Source organism: Bos indicus x Bos taurus, chromosome 20 (genome assembly GCF_003369695.1).
Source record: "Bos indicus x Bos taurus breed Angus x Brahman F1 hybrid chromosome 20, Bos_hybrid_MaternalHap_v2.0, whole genome shotgun sequence".
Taxonomy (NCBI): Eukaryota; Metazoa; Chordata; class Mammalia; order Artiodactyla; family Bovidae; genus Bos; species Bos indicus x Bos taurus.
The window spans coordinates 39,446,660-39,467,982 of record NC_040095.1 but is presented as its reverse complement, the minus strand read 5'-3'; positions in this window follow the sequence as shown (position 1 = coordinate 39,467,982).

Genomic DNA, 21,323 nt, shown 5'->3' with positions numbered 1-21,323 from the left:
AGGACAGAAATGGTATGGTCCTAACAGAAGCAGAAGATATTAAGAAGAGATGGCAAGAATACACAGAAGAACTGTGCAAAAAAGATCTTCATGACCCAGATAATCACGATGGTGTGATCACTGACCTAGAGCCAGACATCCTGGAGTGCAAAGTCAAGTGGGCCTTAGAAAGCATCACTATGAACAAAGTTAGTGGATGTGATGGAATTCCAGTTGAGCTGTTTCAAATCCTGAAAGAAGAAGCTGTGAAAGTGCTGCACTCAATATGCCAGCAAATTTGGAAAACTCAGCAGTGGCCACAGGACTGGAAAAGGTCAGTTTTCTTTCCAATCCCAAAGAAAGGCAATGCCAAAGAATGCTCAAACTACCGAACAATTGCACTCATCTCACACCCTAGTAAAGTAATGCTCAAAATTCTCCAAGCCAGGCTTCAGCAATACATGAACCATGAACTTCCAGTTGTTCAAGCTGGTTTTAGAAAAGGCAGAGGAACCAGAGACCAAATTGCCAACATCTGCTGGATCATCAAAAAAGCAAGAGAGTTCCAGAAAAACATCTATTTCTGCTTTATTGACTATGCCAAATCCTTTGTGTGGATCACAAGAAACTGTGGAAAATTCTGAAAGAGATGGGAATACCAGGCCACCTGACCCGCTTCTTGCGAAATTTGTATGCAAGTTAGGAAGCAACAGTTAGAACTGGACATGAAACAGCAGACTGGTTCCAAATAAGAAAAGGAGTACTTCAAGGCTGTACATTGTCACCCTGCTTATTTAACTTATATGCAGAGCACATCATGAGAAATGCTGGGCTGGAAGAAGCATAAGCTGGAATCAAGATTGCCAGGAGAAAAATCAATAACCTCAGATATGCAGATGACACCACCCTTATGGCAGAAAGTGAAGAGGAACTAGAAAGCCTCTTGATGAAGGTGAAAGAGGAGAGTGAAAAAGTTGGCTTAAAACTCAATATTCAGAAAACGAAGATCATGGCATCTGGTCCCATCACTTAATGGGAAATAGATGGGGAAACAGTGTAAACAGTGTCAGACTTTATTTTTCTGGGTTCCAAAATTACTGCAGATGGTGACTGCAGCCATGAAATTAAAAGATGCTTACTCCTTGGAAGAAAAATTATGACCAACCTAGATAGCATATTGAAAAGCAGAGACATTACTTTGCCAACAAAGGCTAGTCTAGTCAAGGCTATGGTTTTTCCAGTGGTCATGTATGGATGTGAGAGTTGGACTGTCGAGAAAGCTGAGCACCAAAGAATCGATGCTTTTGAACTGTGGTGTTGGAGAAGACTCTTGAGAGTCCCTTGGACTGCAAGGAGATCCAACCAGTCCATTCTGAAGGAGATCAGCCCTGGGATTTCTTTGCAAGGACTGATCCTAAAGCTGAAACTCCAGTACTTTGGCCACCTCATGTGAAGAGTTGACTCATTGGAAAAGACTCTGATGCTGGGAGGGATTGAAGGCAGGGGGAGAAGGGGACAACAGAGGATGAGATGGCTGGATGGCATCACTGACTCGATGGACATGAGTCTGAGTGAATTCTGGGAGTTCGTGAGGGACAGTGAAGCCTGGCGTGCTGCGATTCATGGGGTCACAAAGAGTCGGACACGACTGAGCAACTGAACTGAACTGAGACACTCCCCTATAGCTTTTCTTTTACAGTGTTTTCTGGCCACTCTTGCACATTTATTTTTCCACATGAATTTCACTATCAACTTGCCATTATATTCCATTATATTTAAAGTCTCATTACCTTGGTCTTTGACAATGGTCTTTGTACTTTGAAACCAGTTCAAAATGGCTTAGTGAATGGAGGGCTACCTTGTAACCTCTGAAGGCAGAGATACTTGGGTAGAAAGGCAACTTCCTTCAGCTGATTTCTGACATGAACTGGCTTCCAAGATCTGTCAAAGAATTCTTAATGGAAGAACCTCAATTAGCACTATAGCACACAGCCTTTCAGAATGCAGAGGGTAACGATTTAACTAAATGTCTTGCTGCTGCGAAACAAAGATCCCCATGTTCTCAGTCTACAGTATCTGAGTCTTCACTGCCCTTTTCTTTACCACTTCCAATAGACTGTTACTAATAATTTACTTTCTATGACATTCAAAAAGTCATTTCTAGGTATCAACTGCCATATTAAACAAAATCTAAATTTATTTCTTTCATATCAAGTAGGTCTGGGAATAATCTGGAGTTGGCATGGCAGCTCATCAAGTGTCAAAGACTCAGGGAACTTCTATCTTGATTGTTCTGCCAACTTCAACAAATTCTTCTGCCTCTTGGTTCAAAAGTGATTCCTTGAACTCCAGCCATCACACTCACATTCCCGCTAGTCAGAAGAAGTTGTGGATAAGGGCAGAACTGAGTCATAAGCTAAGAAATTAGATCTTTATCCCATGTGACAGCTAGGAATTAGGGGACAGACTTCTTAAAAAGTGGAAAATAGATATTGGGGGATGCCAGAACATAAGCATGAACTCTTAACACAGTATTTATTACACAAGCTATCACTGCCCACTCTCGATAAAGTTATAGCAATTCTGATCTGGCAGTTGGGGTTGGTGAATTGTTTGTTAATTGTGATGATTTTGTTTAAAAACATTCCTTACTCTATAAGCCTACTTACACATTAAGTACTTCTTATTTCTAGAGAGGCTGGGAGACATTAGAATTATGCTACCTAATTACCCAGTTCCAGCCCTTTTTAGAGGGTCTCCCCAATAGCTCAACGGTAAAGAATCTGCCGAAATGCAAGAGACACAGGATACTCAGGTTCCACCCCTGGGTCGGGAAGATCCCCTGGAGGAAAATATGCAACCCACTCCAGTATGCTTGCCTGAAAAATCCCATGGACAGAGCAGCCTGGAATGCTACAGTCCAAAGGGTCACAAAGAGTCAAACACAATTGAGCACACTGAACAGAACAACCCTTTTTGGAAATTCTGTTTGTTGAGTAGGCTATCTTTCCCATCTTTGTTATTTTATGTGGTATATTTCTGCTGTTTTGAATTTCTCCAGAAAAGAGAGAAACAAAGAATACTGAGCCTTAGGTATGTGGGCAAATGCTGTTATGCTATATAACCACTAGATGGCGATCATGTCCAGGCTGCTGGAACTCCTCTTTTTCCTGAACCCAGCTCCTTCTCCAGTCTTGGAATAAGGTTTAAATCTCCATCAGATTTGATGGAGGGAAGGGAAGCGTGGGGGCAGCGAAGCATGAATCTCCGGGGTGGTTCTGTAAGGACAGTTAGAAAAATAAAGTGCTTTCTTCATTACCCTTGCCAATCCAGCCTATTTCACATAATAATGTTTACTAATCGCTTTCTTCTCCAGGCACTTTTCTAAGCCTTTTATGTGAATTAATTCCTTGGCTCCTCCTCATTTCATACATGAGGAAACTGACACATAGGCTGTGTTATTTTGTCCTGGTTAGGGGGCAGTGTTAGGACTCAGGCTGTCCAACTCACATCCATACATAACTACTGGAAAAACCACAGCTTTGACTGTATGGCCCTTTGTCAGCAAAGTGATGTCTCTGCTTTTTAATACACTGTCTAGGTTTGTCATAGCTTTTCTTCCAAGGAAAATACTTGTACTGATTGAGCATCTTGAAGCAATGTCTGTGTTTTCCTCCTTTCAGGGCTAAGGTGACCTAAGGGCAATTCTCACCCTGATTCGAGTTTCAGGAAAACCATCTGCTTCCTACACGTTAATCTCTTGTCTTTGTGAGGAAAATTATTTTGCCCCTTTGATAACCACCTGCTGTTTGTAGTCAAAGGGACAAAACACAATTGCTCCTAAATGGGCTCTTACGTTGAAGGCAGATGGGATTTGGGAATTCTTTCTTTGTCTTGGCACCTCTGTTGGTCACAGGGCCCAGTTAAGACCAGGTGAGAATCACGGGACTGGAGACACATGAAACATGGCTGATAATTCACCAACACTTGAGTAAGAATCACAGGACTGGAGATGCATAAAACATGGCCAGTATCCAGGTCACCAGTTACTCAGTTTATTGCATACATTTATCACACAACAGAGGTCTGTTCAAGTAGGGAGAACAGGAAAGGGGGTAACCAGCTGCTTCAAGAAGTCTGGAAGGAGGTCTTAGCAGGAGTAGGGCTCTCTGGGTCTGATGCGGGTCCCAGGACAGGCATGAGCGGGTTTACTCTCTGCTCCTAGGGAGCCTCCAGCAGCTCCACCCGTAACAGCTTGGAGTGGGTCCTCCAGAGAAGAGCCTTCAAGTCACTGGGCTCAGAGGTCTCTTTTTAAGAAGCAGTGGTTATGCCCCGGGGGACGGGGTCTTGTCTATCAGTTGCTCCTTTGACATACATTGTTACTCATCGAATTTCTTTTGTTTTGGGGAGGACCTTAGGGTAAGGGGCTTGTGGGGTTTTAGTTCCCCAACCAGGGATTGAACCCTGGCACTTGGCAGTGAGAGCACTGAGTCCTAGCCACCGGACTGCCAGGGAATTTCCACCCATCAAATTTCTGATCTAAAGTAACACTGTTAGAGAATGAACTTATGGTTGCCAGGGGGAAGGATGGAGGGAAAGGACAGTTAGGGAGTTTGAGATGGACATGTACGTACTGCTATATTTTAAATGGATAACCAACAGGGACCTCCTGGAACTCTACTCAGTGATATGTGACAGCCTGAATGGGAGGGGAGTTGGGGGAGAATGGATACATGTATATGTATGGTTGAGTCCCTTCACTGCTCACCTGAAAGTATCACAACATTGTTTGTTAATTGACTATACCCCAATACATGGAGAAGGAAATGGCAACCACTCCAGTATTCCTGCCTGGAGAATTCCATGGACAGGTGAGCCTGGCAGGCTACAGTCCATGGGGTCGCTGAGAGTCAGACACAACTGAGTGACTGAGCATAACCCAATACAAAACAAAAGTTTTAAAACAAATTAAAAACTAAAGTAACACTGTTAGCATACCATTCTAAGACACTCATAGTCCTACAGTGAACATTTCAAAACAACCATCGTGGAGGCTTACTGTGGCTACTGTGACTCCACTGTGGACTAATTAATATGGCCTATGGGCCTCCCTGGTGGTGCGGTGTTAAGACTCTGAGCTTCCACTGCAGGAGGTACAGGGGAACTAAGATCCTACATGCTGAGTGTCACCGCCAAAAATAAAAAGGCCTAAAGTCATACAAGACGAACAGGAATCACATGATTGCAAATCACAGAGACAAATCAATGGAAAGATGGGGCCAACCAAGTTCTGGAAGACTCTACCACCAGTCAGCTGGGGGTGTCTTGATGCCATTTTCTGAGCAGGGAAGAAGCAGGGCCACCCAATGGGTGTGTGCCTCACTTGCATATTTGCTCTTTTCTTCATCCTCACATCCTCGTCCTGCTAGAGCAGTGCTCCCCCTCCAAGCTTCGACTTAGGATCATGATCAGTGACAAGTGACAGTGAGATGGGACCTGCTGGAGCCAGTAAGACCAGTTCTTTTACCTGATCTTGTAAAACAACCAGGGGCTTAGTGCAGTTTAAGAGGAGAAGAAGGAAAAGGTGAGAAGAAGATCTAGTAGTGGACTGAGAGGGTAAAAGGATGCTTAGGGAGGGTTAAGGAGGAAAGGGAAGGGGCAGATGGGATCTGCTGGAGCAGTTACACCAGTAGGAGTTTAGATTAGTAAGTGATCTACAAGGGGAGGAAGGAAAAGTGAGAAGAAGATCTAGTAGTGGACTGAGAGGGTAAAAGGATGCTTAGGGAGGGGTAAGGAGGAAAAGGAAGGGGCAGAAGAGGAGTCCTGGATGCAGTAACAAGCCATAGAAGGACTGGGGCCACATGCAAAGCAAAGCCCAGTTTGCCCCTCCTTCCGCCAGAAACATGCATTCTGGTCCTATAGAAACTCCTGTAGCCCACTTGGGACCTGCCATGTCTCCCACAGGCTGACACCAATGTACCCCATTTCTGAAAAGCCACATTGGAGCCTCTGCAGAGGCCCCACTGATGATGCAAAAGCCCAGACTTTGGCCTCTCAGGCCTGTCCTGCCCACTGCAGCCTCCATGAGCTGAGGAAATTATTCTTCCTGTCGTGATCTTGGCGAGGCAGCAGTGAGCGATGGCCTGAAGCGAGATCTTCATCCCCTGCCCAGGAGCTGAACCTGGAAAGCCTGGATGAGAACCAGGAATCCTAGCCACCAGACCAGCAAGGGCTAGAGGCTAGAAGCTATTTTCCTCTGGATCTTTGCCCCCCAGTGAAAAATGCATTTATCAGGGAGGCAAACACTGTAAATGCAGGTATAAAGTTTATTATTAGAGACATAGCACAACAACAAGTGGGAGAGCACAGAGAGAAATAGTTGGTTTACTTAGGACAGAAGCAAACAAAGCACAGAGCCACACCCCGAGGGAAAGTGTGTGGGTGTCCCTCCTAGTGAGGAGGACTGCAGTAAGGAGGCAGTTAAGTCATTCATATAGATCAGTTCTTCTGGGTCTTTGTCTTTCTTCATGCCAAGTATCTGGCTTCTTTTTCCACACCTGAGCTACCCTGGGGCACTCCCCAGGTGTGCATGCAACCCTCAGCTAAGACGGATCTTGAAGTGAAGGCTTCTGGGAGGAGCAAGGCTCATTATGGCCCCGCGTTATCGCCTGACTTTTGACCCACAAGGAGCCTTCCTGTGTGAGTGCAGTGTCTTCTTTGTCCCAAAAGAGGGGAGAGCAGAGCTCCCTTAATCTTTTACTCAAATGAAGTTTTGCCCCTCTTTGTCTTTGCCATGACTATTTCCTTGACTATTGCCATGACTATCACCTTAAGGAGTTTACAAGAGACAAACATTGGCTATTTACCCTGTTTCTGTTGTTACTTCCACTACAGAGGGCAAACAGGAGGCTGATTGTAAATGCCTTAACTGGAGCCCACCTGTCTCTTGTCTCAGAAAATGCTAACAGTTCTAAGAATCCAGGCTGAAGACCATTTCTTTGTGCCCCGTGTAATGCAAACAGGAGGCCAGTTGTAAACATCTAACCTGGAGCCCATGTATCTCCTACATCAATCACAGCCTCAGTTTCCCCATCTGTGATCCTAGCCTAGGGGTGATTCTGGAGTAAGGAAAGAGCAGACCTCAGGGTGGGTTGTGGGGTGGGAATGGAGTGGAGATTTGGGAGCAGGGGAGAGCTAGGTACGTATTCTTGCAGCCTCCTTCACATCACCCTGTCAGAGAGCCTGACAAGAAACAAAACCAAAGGGTTCATCTGGGAAAGCGCAAACGGGCTTTCCGCGCAGCCACTGATGACGCTGGCTCTCGGCAGGGGCTCAGAGGCCAGACAATAGAACTGTGACTCTGCTCAGCCCTAAACTTCTTTCCCAGCTTTGCAATGAGTCAGTGGCTTTGTGTTTATAACCATTGTCCTTGGAGTCTCTATGTGTTAATTTAAACACACACACACACACTTAAGGCTATTTGGTAACATTTTTCCTACCTTCAAACAAAAAGAAATTCAAGTTAGATAACTGACTTTATTTGCCAGCAAGAGGACAGTAAGAAAGTAAACTACCTTTAACAGAAAAAAAAGAAAAATCTGGACAATTTGCATGAGGAAAGAAGTCAACTTTAGGTTCAAGATCTGGGCTTTGCTTCTGATTACAGTGAGCAATGAGGGGCTTCATCCACTCGCAACTAGATTTCCTCTTCTGCAGAGTGAAGCAGTTGACTTGAGGGTTTTATGGTTATTTGTTGTTGTTGTTGTTCAGTCACTAAGTCGTGTCAGACTCTGGGACCCAATGGACTGCAGCACATCAGGCTTCCCTGTCCACTATCTCCCAGAGTTTGCTCGAATTCATGTCTAATTATTTATTAGTAACACCCAATTTTGCCCCCAGAATTCTACTATAAAAAAGATGTAAACATGCAGTATAAATTCATGAATGTATACAACTTCAAATGCATTGGATTATTACAAAGTAATGAAACAAGGCTATCTATGTATGTATTTCAGTTGCACTAATCACAACAGAGAAGGCAATGGCACCCCACTCCAGTACTCTTGCCTGGAAAATCCCATGGACAGAGGAGCCTGGTAGGCTGCAATCCATGGGGTCGCTAAGAGTCGGGCACAACTGAGCGACTTCACTTTCACTTTTCACTTTCATGCATTGGAGAAGGAAATGGCAACCCACTCCAGTGTTCTTGCCTGGAGAATCCCAGGGACGGAGGAGCCTGGTGGGCTGCCATCTATGGGGTCGCACAGAATCGGATACAACCAAAGCCACTTAATAGCAGCAGCAGCAATCACAAAGATCCTGATACAAGTGAGTGTGAATACTAATGGTCTTTTTCTTTCTTTTTCTTTTGTTGTTTGTTTTGCTTTGTTTGTTTTCAATAATGCTTTGCCAATTGAGAGTACTACTTAACTGGGGCAGAGTGGGTTTTAATCTGGTATCATCAAAAACAAAACAATCCCCCCAAAACTAGCTAATCAGGCAGCATAAATTAGTGCATTTGTGTGGGTCAATGATTTTGAGCATATATATACTTTTTTTTAATTTTAAACTTCTATTTTTGTATTGGAGTATAGCTGATTAACAATGCTGTGATAGTTGAGTACATATTTTAACAGCACTTTTTATCACAAGCTAAAATATATTTTCAGGTGAAATCAGGATAAAACATTTGAATAGCCCTAAAAAACTAAGATCATGTCATCTGGTGCCATCACTTCATGGGAAATAGATGGGGAAACAGTGGAAACAGTGTCAGACTTTATTTTTTGGGGCTCCAAAATCACTGCAGATGGTGACTGCAGCCATGAAATTAAAAGACTCTTACTCCTTGGAAGGAAGGTTATGACCAACCTAGATAGCATATTCAAAAGCAGAGACATTACTTTGCCAACAAAGGTCCATCTAGTCAAGGCTATGGTTTTTCCTGTGGTCATGTATGGATGTGAGAGTTGGACTGTCGAGAAAACTGAGCACCGAAGAATTGATGCTTTTGAACTGTCGTGTTGGAGAAGACTCTTGAGAGTCCCTTGGACTGCAAGGAGATCCAACCAGTCCATTCTAAAGGGGATCAGCCCTGGGTGTTCTTTGGAAGGACTGATGCTAAAGCTGAAACTCCAATACTTTGGCCACCTCATGCGGGGAGTTGACTCATTGGAAAAGACTCTGATGCTGGGAGGGATTGGGGGCAGGAGGAGAAGGGGACAACAGAGGATGAGATGGCTGGATGGCATCACTGACTTGATGGACGTGAGTCTGAGTGAACTCTGGGAGTTGGTGATGGACAGGGAGGCCTGGCATGCTGCGATTCATGGGGTCGCAAAGAGTCGAGTGACTGAACTGAACTGAACTGAACTGAAAGAACCCTCTGGGTTCACAGAGTACTTGGAAATCTCCTGGGCTAGAGGGTCTTTAACTTGTAGTCTGAGAATCTTTACCTTTGCCCCTTCCCCAAACATGATTCCCTCCTCTGTCCCCTCATGCATTCTAGAAATTCCTACTGTGAATCTGGCATAGTTCTAGCCTTGGAATCCTTTAAGTGAATCTCTCCCAAATAAGTGACACAGATGTCTACTGGAAGATGAATGGATAAGAAAGCTGTGGTACGTATACACAATGGACTATTACTCAGCCATTAAAAAGAATACATTTGAGTCAGTTCTAATGAGGTGGATGAAACTGGAGCCTATTATACAGAGTGAAGTAAGTCAAAAAGAAAAACACCAATCAGTTTAGTTCAGTTCAGTCGCTCAGTCGTGTCCAACTCTTTGCGACCCCATGAATCGCAGCATGCCAGGCCTCCCTGTCCATCACCAACTCCCAGAGTTCACTCAGACTCATGTCCATCAAGTCAGTGATGCCATCCAGCCATCTCATCCTCTGTTGTCCCCTTCTCCTCCTGCCCCCAATCCCTCCCAGCATCAGAGTCTTTTCCAATGAGTCAACTCCCCGCATGAGGTGGCCAAAGTATTGGAGTTTCAGCTTTAGCATCAGTCCTTCCAAAGAACACCCAGGGCTGATCCCCTTTAGAATGGACTGGTTGGATCTCCTTGCAGTCCAAGGGACTCTCAAGAGTCTTCTCCAACACCACAGTTCAAAAGCATCAATTCTTCGGTGCTCAGTTTTCTCGACAGTCCAACTCTCACATCCATACATGACCACTGGAAAAATGATAGCCTTGACTAGATGGACCTTTGTTGGCAAAGCAATGTCTCTGCTTTTCAATATGCTATCTAGGTTGGTCATAACTTTACTTCCAAGGAGTAAGCATCTTTTAATTTCATGGCTGCAGTCACCATCTGCAGTGATTTTGGAGCCCCAAAAAATAAAGTCTGACACTGTTTCCACTGTTTCCCCATCTATTTGCCATGAAGTGATGGGACCAGATGCCATGATCTTCGTTTTCTGAATGTTGAGCTTTAAGCCAACTTTTTCACTCTCCACTTTCACTTTCATCAAGAGGCTTTTGAGTTCCTCTTCACTTTCTGCCATAAGGGTGGTGTCATCTGCATATCTGAGGTTCTTGATATTTCTCCTGGCAATCTTGATTCCAGCTTGTGTTTCTTCCAGTCCAGCATTCCTCATAATGTACTCTGCATATAAGTTAAATAAACAGGGTGACAATGTACAGCCTTGATGTACTCCTTTTCCTATTTGGAACCAGTCTGTTGTTCCATGTCCAGTTCTAACTGTTGCTTCCTGACCTGTATACCGGTTTCTCAAGAGGCAGGTCAGGTGATCTAGTATTCCCATCTCTTTCAGAATTTTCCACAGTTTCTTGTGATCCACACAGTCAAGGCTTTGGCATAGTCAATAAAGCAGAAATAGATGTTTTTCTGGAACTCTCTTGCTTTTTCCATGATCCAGCGGATGTTGGCAATTTGATCCCTGGTTCCTCTACCTTTTCTAAAACCAGCTTGAACATCAGGAAGTTTATGGTTCACATATTGCTGAAGCCTGGCTTGGAGAATTTTGAGCATTACTTTACTAGGGTGTGAGATGAGTGCAATTGTTCGGTAGTTTGAGCATTCTTTGGCATTGCCTTTCTTTGGGATTGGAATGAAAACTGACCTCTTCCAGTCCTGTGGCCACTGCTGAGTTTTCCAAATTTGCTGGCATATTGGGTGCAGCACTTTCACAGCTTCATCTTTCAGGATTTGAAATAGCTCAACTGGAATTCCGTCACCTCCACTAGCTTTGTTCATAGTGGTGCTTTCTAAGGCCCACTTGACTTCACATTCCAGGATGTCTGGCTCTAGGTCAGTGATCACACCATTGTGATTATCTGGGTCGTGAAGATCTTTTTTGTACAGTTCTTCTGTGTATTCTTGCCACCTCTTCTTAATATCTTCTGCTTCTGTTAGGTCCATACCATTTCTGTCCTTTATCGAGCCCATCTTTGCATGAAATGTTCCCTTGGTATCTCTAATTTTCTTAAAGAGATCTCTAGTGTTTCCCATTCTGTTGTTTTCCTCTATTTCTTTGCATTGATCACTGAGGAGGTTTTCTTATCTCTTCTTGCTATTCTTTGGAACTCTGCATTCAGATGCTTATATCTTTCCTTTTCTCCTTTGCTTTTCACTTCTCTTCTTTTCATAGCTATTTGTAAGGCCTCCCCAGACAGCCATTTTGCTTTTTTGCATTTCTTTTCCATAGGGATGGTCTTGATCCCTGTCTCCTGTACAATGTCACAAACCTCATTCTATAGTTCATCAGGGACTCTGTCTATCAGATCCAGACCCTTAAATCTATTTCTCACTTTCACTGTATAATCATAAGGGATTTGATTGAGGTCATACCTGAATGGTCTAGTGGTTTTCCCTACTTTCTTCAATTTAAGTCTGAATTTGGCAATAAGAAGTTCATGATCTGAGCCACAGTCAGCTCCTGGTCTTTTTTTTGCTGACTTTATAGAGCTTCTCCATATTTGGCTGCAAAGATTATAATCAATCTAATTTCGGTGTTGACCATCTGGTGATGTCCATGTGTAGAGTCTTCTCTTGTGTTGTTGGAAGACGGTGTTTGTTATGACCAGTGCATTTTCTTGGAAAAACTCTATTAGTCTTTGCCCTGCTTCATTCCATATTCCAAGGCCAAATTTGCCTGTTACTCAAGGTGTTTCCTAACACATATATATGGAATTTAGAAAGATGGTAACAACGACCCTATATGCAAGACAGCAAAAGAGACACAGATGTATAGAACAGTCTTTTGGACTCTGTGGGAGAAGGCAAGGGTGGGATGATTTGAGAGAATATCATTGAAACAAGTACATTACCATATGTGAAATAGATCACTAGTCCAAATTCAATGTATGAAACAGGGCACCCAAAACCGGTGCACAACCCAGAGGGATGGGATGGGGAGGGAGGTGGGAAGGGGGTTCAGGATGGGGGACACATGTACACCTATAGCTGATTCATGTCAATGTATGGCAAAAACCATGACAATATTGTAAAGTAATTAGCCTCCAATTAAAATAAATAAATAAAATTTTTTAAAGTAAGCCATTGACACTGGGTCCATTTTTTATTTCTTCAAGGATGCTCTTAAGGAGGTTGAATTTTTTTTTTTTTTTTTGTAATATGATGCTCTACTCAGAAAAATCCAGAGTCCTGTCAAAATGCCCCCAAAGACTGACCAATGGAAAGGTGGCCTTTGTAAACCTGGAGAATAAGGCATTGTCAAAGAAACTTGTCTTATTAAAAGACTTCTGTCCCTTTAGAAACAACACTTGATAGCCTGGACAAGCTAGATGTAGAATATTTAATTGTTCAGACTCTTAGAGAATATCAGTAGGGATTCAGATTATGTCATTTGGGTTCTGACCAAGAGTAGGAAACAGAAAGCGGAATAGGTAAACCTGAGAGTTCTTGTCCAATAGCCTTGCTTTCCCATGAGTGCCAGAAAGACATGGGGTTGGTGCTGCACTGTCCTTCCACCAGGTGCAATTCATACGTGCTGTTGGGAGCAGACATGTAGGAGGATAGGGCAGAGACACATATGGGAGGAGAATGGAGAGGCAGTTTTTTTTTTTAATCAACTTTCTTAATACCGCATGACCAAGAAAACCCATCTGAGCTTCCCTGGTGGCTCAGACAGAAAAGAACCTGCCTGCAAAGCAGGAGACCCAAAATTCAATCCCTGGATCAAGAAGATCCCCTGGAGAAGGCAATGGAAATCCACTCCAATATTCTTGCCTGGAGAATTTCATGGACAAAGGAGCCTGGTGGGCTACAGTCCATAGGGTCACAAAGAGTTGGACACGACTGAGCAGGACTAACAACAAGCAGGCAACCTGGACTTAGAAAAGGCTGAGAAACCAGAGATCAAATTGCCAATATCTGTTGGATCATAGAAAAAGCAAGGGAATTCCAGAAAAGCATCTATTTCTGTTTCAGTGACTATGCGAAAGCCTTTGACTGTTTGACTGTTGATCACAATGAACTGTGGAAAATTTTTAGAGATGGCAATACTAGACCACCTTACCTGCCTCCTGAGAAACCTATATATGCAGGTCAAGAAGCAACAGAACTGGACATGGAATAATGAACTGGTTCCAAATTGGGAAAGGAGTACATCAAGGCTGTATATTGTCACTCTGCTTATTTACTTTATATGCAGAGTACTTCATGGAAAATGTTGGGTTGGATGAAGCTCAAGCTGGAATCAAGATTGCCAGGAGAAATATCAACAACTTCAGATATGCAGATGTCACCACTCTTATGGAAGAAAGTGAAGAGGAACTAAAGAGCCTCTTAAAAAGCTGGCATAAATCTCAATATCCAAAAAACTAAGATCATGGCATCCAGTCCTATCACTTCATGGCAAAAAGATGGGGGGAAATGGAAACAGTGACAGACTTTATTTTCTTGGGCTCCAAAATCAATGCAGATGGTGACTGCAGCCATGAGATTAAAAGATGCTTCCTCCTTGGAAGAAAAGCTATGACCAACCAAGACAGCATATTCAAAAGCAGAGGCATTACTTTGCCGACAGAGGTCCGAATAGTCAAAGCTTTGGTTTTCCAGTAGTCATGTATGGATGTGACAGTTGGACCATAAAGAAAGCTGAGTGCTGAAGGATTGACGCTTTTGAACTGTGGTGTTGGAGAAGACTCTTGAGAGTCCCTTGGACTGCAAGGAGATCAAACTACTCAATCCTAAAGGAAATCAACCCTGAACATTCATTGGAAGGGACTGAAGCTGAAGCTGAAGATTCAGTAATTTGGCCACCTGATGTGAAGAGCCAACTCATTGGAAATGATCCTGATGAGGGCAAGAGGAGAAGGGGACAACAGTGGATGAGCTGGTTGGATGGCATTATTGATTCAATGGAAATGAGTTTGAGCAAACCCAGGGAGATAGTGAAGGACAGGGAAGGCCAGTGTGCTGCAGTCCATGGGGTCACAAAGAGTTGGACACGACTGAGCTACTGAACAATAAGTAGGCAAAGGAAATCATGCCAAAATTCATGAAACAATCTGTCTTACTTTTTAAGGTATAAAAACATCCTTTACCAAGTTTAATTTAATCAAGAACGATAGTATGCTTAGAACTATTTAATCAACTGCTTGCTAACCTGAAGCCTGGAAGGAGCCCGACTTCAGAGACTATGTTGGTTTCGTCCTCATCCATTAGGGGGCACCAAAATCCTATAAACTGCCTTCAGAGAGCCCTGGAAGGTTTCAATCAGGAGGAAGGGGATGCACAGGCGGGCTGCCCAGATCCGATCAATGCTCTAAAAGTAGTAATGCCCAATGACTGAAACCCTCCACAAGAGTCCTGTCATGTTGCTGTATAAGAATGTGTGGTATTTGCATTAAGAAGTGAGTCTCTCTAAGTGACTCTTGCCATCTGAGGTCTCATAGAACAAGTCTTATCCAGCTTATTCATGGCCAGACATTCAAACACAAGCCTCCAATTTTCACATATCTTCCGTCTTTCCTTCTACAGAATAAATACCATGGAAGTTTCAGCAGTTCTTAAATGTATTAGTGAAGGTTCTTCTTTCTGTTCTGTTGCAGGCTGCAGAGCTGGGCCCTGGTTAGCTTTCCCTGGGATGTCTCACAGGATCAAGAGAACAGTTAAACACCTAAAGCCTGAGAAAGCGGCTGCTAGGAGTTCACAGCAGCAGTCCAAGGCCCTCTTACTACAGCCTTGCCATTCACATGAATCACATAGGTGACTCACGCTCATCTCCGTGTCTCTCAATTCCACATTTCATCTTCCTGTAAAGACTCTGGTGGCTCAGACAGTAAAGAATCTGCCTGCAATGCAGGAGACCTGGGTTCAATCACTGGGTCAGGAAGATCCCCTAGAGACGGAAATGGCTACCCACTCCAGTATTCTTGCGTGGAAAATTCCATGGACAGAGGAAACTGGCACGCTACAGTCCATGGGGTTACAAAGAGTCAGACACGACTGAGCAACTGAACTAACTGAAGTCCTCACCAGGTGGGAGAAGTTAACAAATGGTGCCCAAAAGCATGTAGACCCCAGACGGGTTGGGAACAGAAGGTGGAAGATGGTGACTCCCACCTACCTCACCACCAACCAATCAGTAAAGCGTCCACAAGCTGACCCTCCCCTTTTTTAAGCATTACTATAAAACTTCTCACTACCTCCTCCAATCAGGACACGGTCTTGAGGCATTAGCCTATGGTGGCCCTCTTTTCCTAGTGAAGCAATAAAGCTGTTATCCTCTACTTCATCCAAAACTCTGTCTCTGAGAATTAATACAGGGTTGGGTACAGAGGCCCGATCCAGCTCCCATCTCTCCTCTGAAAATTGACCGTTTGTTCATATTCTCTTTACGTTGGCAGCCAAGTGTCGAGGGTGGGTCTGAAACCATGCAGAGCAGGGGACTATCACCCTCTGATTCTGAACCCCATGCTTCTATTACTGTGATCTAAGATATGAGCTTTTTTTGATTCACATGACTCTTCTCGGCTCTTGATACGTCACCTTCATCTCCTATTTCAGCCATCTGATCTGGTGATTTAAATGCCAGGTCATTACCCCAAGAATTTTCATCTATAACATCTGAATTACTGTTCCAGCTTGCCAAAATCTTTTGCATTTTGATTCTATCACTCATTAGAGCACAGAGTTATGCCAATATTATGTTTGGCTATTAATTTAGCAAAGTTCTGCTTTGTTTTAAAAAACTGAGTTTGGCAGGAGAATGAGACAATAGAAATCACTGAGCTACCCAGGGAAATTGTAGAAAATGTGTAAGAGAACTCCTTACTTTTAGGAATCCATCATACTTTCAGGAAATTTTAGTTCCATAAATACAGATTTGAATACTTAGGTTTTTGTCTTATTATTTATAATTGCAAAAACATTGGAAACTCATTTACTGCCTAATGGTAAAGGAATGCATAAATTTTGATATAGTCAGTCAATGAAATATTTTTGCCACCAATAAAAATTTATTTATAAAGACTTCTTTAAGATATAGAAAAACATGTATCAATATATGCAATATATTTTATATAAATTTAGTAGAAACTTGTATTCTCATTATGATATTTTGATTTTTTCTTTTCCATATTTTTTTCACTTTTATGATGAAATAAATGGGAAGTCTTCTCTCATGCAAGTCTGTTTCATGATCGTTCTCAGCTTTTGATTATGGATAAATTCTTTGCATTTTTATGTTTAAGGAACTTTCGTTTTTTTAAACTATCTTGTGATATGGGGTTTCCTTCACTTTGTCCCACTCACATATGTTTTACAGTAGAACCACCCCAATGCGATAATTAGCACTTCCTGTTGAGCTTATCTGGAAGAGCTCTGAAGCCTGCTGCTGCTGCTGTTGCTAAGCCTGAGTCTCTGTCAAATGTTGTTGTCATTCAGTCACTAAGCTGTGTTTGACTCTGAGACACCATGGACTATAGCCAGGCAGGCTTCTCCACCCATGGGATTCTCCAGACAAGAATACTGGAGTGGGTTGCCATTTCCTCCCTCCAGGGGATCTTCCTGACTCAGGGAATGAACCCTCGCTTCTTGCATCTCCTGCCTTGGCAGGTGAATTCTTTTACCACTGTGCCACCTGGGATGCCCCTCCTAAACCGGGAAATCTGCAGTGTCAGCTCCTCAGAGCCCCTGTGTGGTATGAAGTGCCTGACTCTAAGATTCGCTGATTGCACTGTAAGGGCCGGACATGAAGATTTTGATAGTGAGGTCTCCATCTCAAAGATATCTATCTCCAATAAACACATTGCTAGCAACACAACCAGATAAAGTGCCAAGTTGCCTCACCCTTGAAGTTCCCCTTGTAGGGAGCCCTGGGTGAAGTAGATAACTGTCCCCTTGCCTGCTTTTCTCCTCTAGCACCACAGTCCCTGCTCTTATGTTTAAAGAGAGAAGTCCTAGCCCCCTCCCACCCTCAACCCCAGGAAAGGCAGAGCCCCCGGTCTGCACTGTTTCTCTCTCTCTCCAGGACCTCACTATGTTGCCTCATGTACGCTGTGTCCTTCCAGGACTTAGGAATCATAAACCTTGTTGTTGTTTTTTGAATTTTCCTGTTGGTTGTAGCTGATGTGCCTCTTACAATTACAAAACAACACAGGGGCTGGTCCAGCCACAGTACTGGTTCCAGTTCTGAAAACTTCTGTGAGACTCACAAGTGTGAGTGTGTGTGTTAGCCACTCAGTCATGTGACCCCACGGACTGCAGCCCACCAGGTTCCTCTGTCCGTGGGATTCTCCAGGCAAGAATACTGGAGTGGGTTGCCATTCCCTTCTCCAGGGGATCTTCCCAACCCAGGGATCAAACTCAGGTCTTCTGCATTGCAGACAGATTCCTTACTGTCTGAGCCACCAGAGAAGCGCCACAGATAGGACAGCCAAAGTGAGTGCATGCAGAGGTTCTGAGAGCGTCACTAACCAGAGGCTGAGATTGATGGGAAACACCCTATCATTGCCGTCTTCTACCTGGAGGCTCAGCTTTGCTCTTTTTCTGAGTTAATCACTGGAGTTGCAGAGAGACTAATGGGATCTGAAATTATATCACAGGTCTGGTCTAGGATACTGTGTGCTGGGAATGAACCACATTCCTCCATGTCATGGAGGCTGAAGCAGAAGGATCTCTACTGCCGTTCAGCAAAGAACTGAGCTTGGCCTTGTTTCCCCACCACTATCACGGTCTGCCACACCTTCCACGCTAAGACTGGCTGTGGGGCACCAGCCTCTTTGGCTGGTGTCCTGTGGTCCTTGTCCTTCATATCCTCTGCCTGCCTTCCATCTGTGAGAAAACTTTAGCCAAAGAACAATTTTAATCAGAGAGGTGACAGAATGCAGAAACAAAGGGAAATAGTCAAAGGAGACCAAATAATAATAATTTCGTCATTAGGCATAGTCAAGGACTGTAGTTCCTTCTCAAGGGCTATAGATAATATTTTGAGCCATATTCTGTGAGCTGTCTTACAGATATTAAAACCTCCACCAGGTGGAAGAAGTTAATTACATGATGACCAGACCATAGCCATGACATTGCTGTTGCTCTTCAGTTGCTCAGTCATGTATGACTCTTTGCAACCCTATGGACTGCAGCATGCCAGGCTTCCCTGTCCTTCACCATCTCCCAGAGCTTGTTCAAACTTATGTCCATTGAGTTGGTGATGCCATCCATCCATCTCATCCTCTGAAGTTCCCTTCTCCTCCTGCACTCAGTCTTTCCCAGCATCAAGGTCTTTTCCAATGAGGCAGCTCTTCGCATCAGATAACCAAAGTATTGGAGCTTCAGCTTTAGCATCAGTCCTTCAGTGTTGATTTCCTTTAGAATTAACTGGTTTGATCTCCTTGTAGTCCAAGGGACTCTCAAGAGTCTTCTCCAGTACCACAATCCAAAAGCAGCAATTCTTTGGCATTCAGCCTTCTTTATAGTCCAACTCTTACATCCACAGGTAAAGCTTTGACTATTTGGACCTTTGTTGGCAAAGTGACGTCTCTGCTTTTTAATATACTGTCTAGGTTTGTCACAGCCATGACGTAAGCTGCCGCAATTTTGAGAACTGGCCTTAAAGAAATGGAAACAAACCAGCCTTGGAACTGAAGAATAACTAACTGTACTTTAACATAATAAAGGTGTTGCTGCTGCTGCTGCTAAGTTGCTTCAGTTGTGTCCGACTCTGTGCGACCCCATAGACCGCAGCCCACCAGGCTCCCCCGTCCCTGGGATTCTCCAGGCAAGAACACTGGAGTGGGTTGCCATTTCCTTCTCCAATGCATGAAAGTGAAAAGTGAAAGTGAAGTCGCTCAGTCATGTCCAACTCTTCGAGACCCCCATGGACTGCAGCCTACCAGGCTCCTCCGTCCATGGGATTTTCCAGGCAAGAGCAGCAGAGTGGGTTGCCATTGCCTTCTCCGAAAGATGATGCTGGTCAGTCCAATTTCAAGATGGTGGTCTGACCAGCCATCTTTCAAGATGACCAATTTCAAGAAGACTGTCAGAGCTGACTGTACTGTTTCTGCACGTACCCCCTCCCTCTGTCTATAAAAGTTCTTTCCCATTGATTGGCAGTGGAGGGGAGTCAGCCTTTGGATAGATTTCTTCCCCAGCCCTCCTTCCCCTCCCTCCCCCTTACCCCCTTTGCCAACCCTGGTTGCTGGCATCCAAAATAAAGCAAATTTACCTTTCCACCAGCTTCCCTTGTGGCTCAGCTGGTAAAGAATTCACTTGCGGTGCAAGAGACCTGGGTTCGATCCCTGGGTCGGGAAGATCCCCTGGAGAAGGAAAAGGCTACCCACTCCAGTATTCTGGCCCAGAGAACTCCATGGACTATTTAGTCCATGGGGTCGCAAAGAGTCAGACACTTTTCACCTTTCCACCAACCTGGCCTCTTTAATGGCTTATGAGCAGCTGGACCCTCATTTTTGGTTACACTGCACCCTATTCACATATTACCAGTGGACCCTTTATCCTCTCCTTTCACTCCTTACCTGAGCTCCTCAGGATCATCCTGGGACGAGAGCACCTGAGCCCAGAGATCCTCCTCGCCCCTCTGCCTGCCAGGCTCAGCTCTTGTTGCCATCACTTTCCAGCCTTTCTTCTTCTCGTCTGAGGGTCCTCCTCCCGCCCTGCCTGCCTAAGAAATCAAGGACCCAGGACACCTCCTCCTTGGCCCCTAAGCTGCCTGTGACATTGTTAAGTCTGGTGTGCACACCTGGCTCTGGGAAAATTGGGGGACAGGCAGAAGAACTAGGGCGAGGGTACCATCTTACAGTGTATTTTTTATTATTGAAGCAGAAAGTAAAAATTATAACACTCTCACTTTAGGGATAATCTTCATTCCTTCACATCTTATATGTTGTTTTTCTAGTCTTTTATGGGTTATGTCATTTTTATAGCAGCTGAAACCATATAGCAGCTTTTTATAGTAGTTGAAACTATTTAAAGTACCCTGGAAAGGTACTTCTTTGCTTTTTTATGCTCCCTTTCCTTTTCTTCCCTCCTGCACATCCCTTTTTGATTACTGGTTATTGAGGTAAGTTCATCTGAGAGGGGAGGTGAGATCAGCCCTAGTTAGCCCCATTGCTAATTGCAATTCCAGTGTTAGCTGTACTGCCTCCTTTAGGCTCCAGCCTCCTTTCAGGGTGAGAGCCAGGTACTAGCGTACATCGTCTTTTATGTTTGAGGAAACTTAATATTCAAGGAGTTTTAGTGGCTGGACCATCATGACACAGCAAGAGGCAGGGCCAGCACCAAAGCCCAGCCTTCACAGCCCCGTTTCTATGTCCCTGCTGTCAGCAATGGGTGTGGGCTAATCTGATAAGGATCTTCTTGGGGTCTGATTCCAAGTGGCCGAAAGGAGAGGCCAGTGAATGAAGCTGCGAACAAAAGCAGCAGAGAGCAGAGAAGCCAGTGCAGGGTGGGCTGGCTCCCCATAAGCCTCCTGGGCTTCCGGGAGGTGTTCCAAGGAGCCTGGCTTCTATTCCCAGAGGAGAGTTCATATTTGTGCTCTCAGTCACAGACTTTTACAGCCCATTTGTGCCTACCTGATGGGCTGGCGATTAGAGGGGCAGCCATGGGCTCACCAGGGAGTGCAGGTTTGCTTTCTCTGGCTTCTGAATGTGAGTGGGAAGAGACCTTCCCCTCCACTCCAGGGTACAGCGGAGTCCCCGGGGTTTTCACAGAACTGCCGCGTCTTTGATGGCCATTCTGCCATGGGCCCCTCCCAGACCTTCTCCTTGGGTTTCTAAATGACTGCTAATTCTTTTTTTTTCCCTGAAAAGAAGAAAGGATGCTAAACTGCACTGTCTTGGTGTCCACCCTCTGGGAGTTCTGTGTTTCCTAACAGAATCCCTGCCCTGGAGCTGG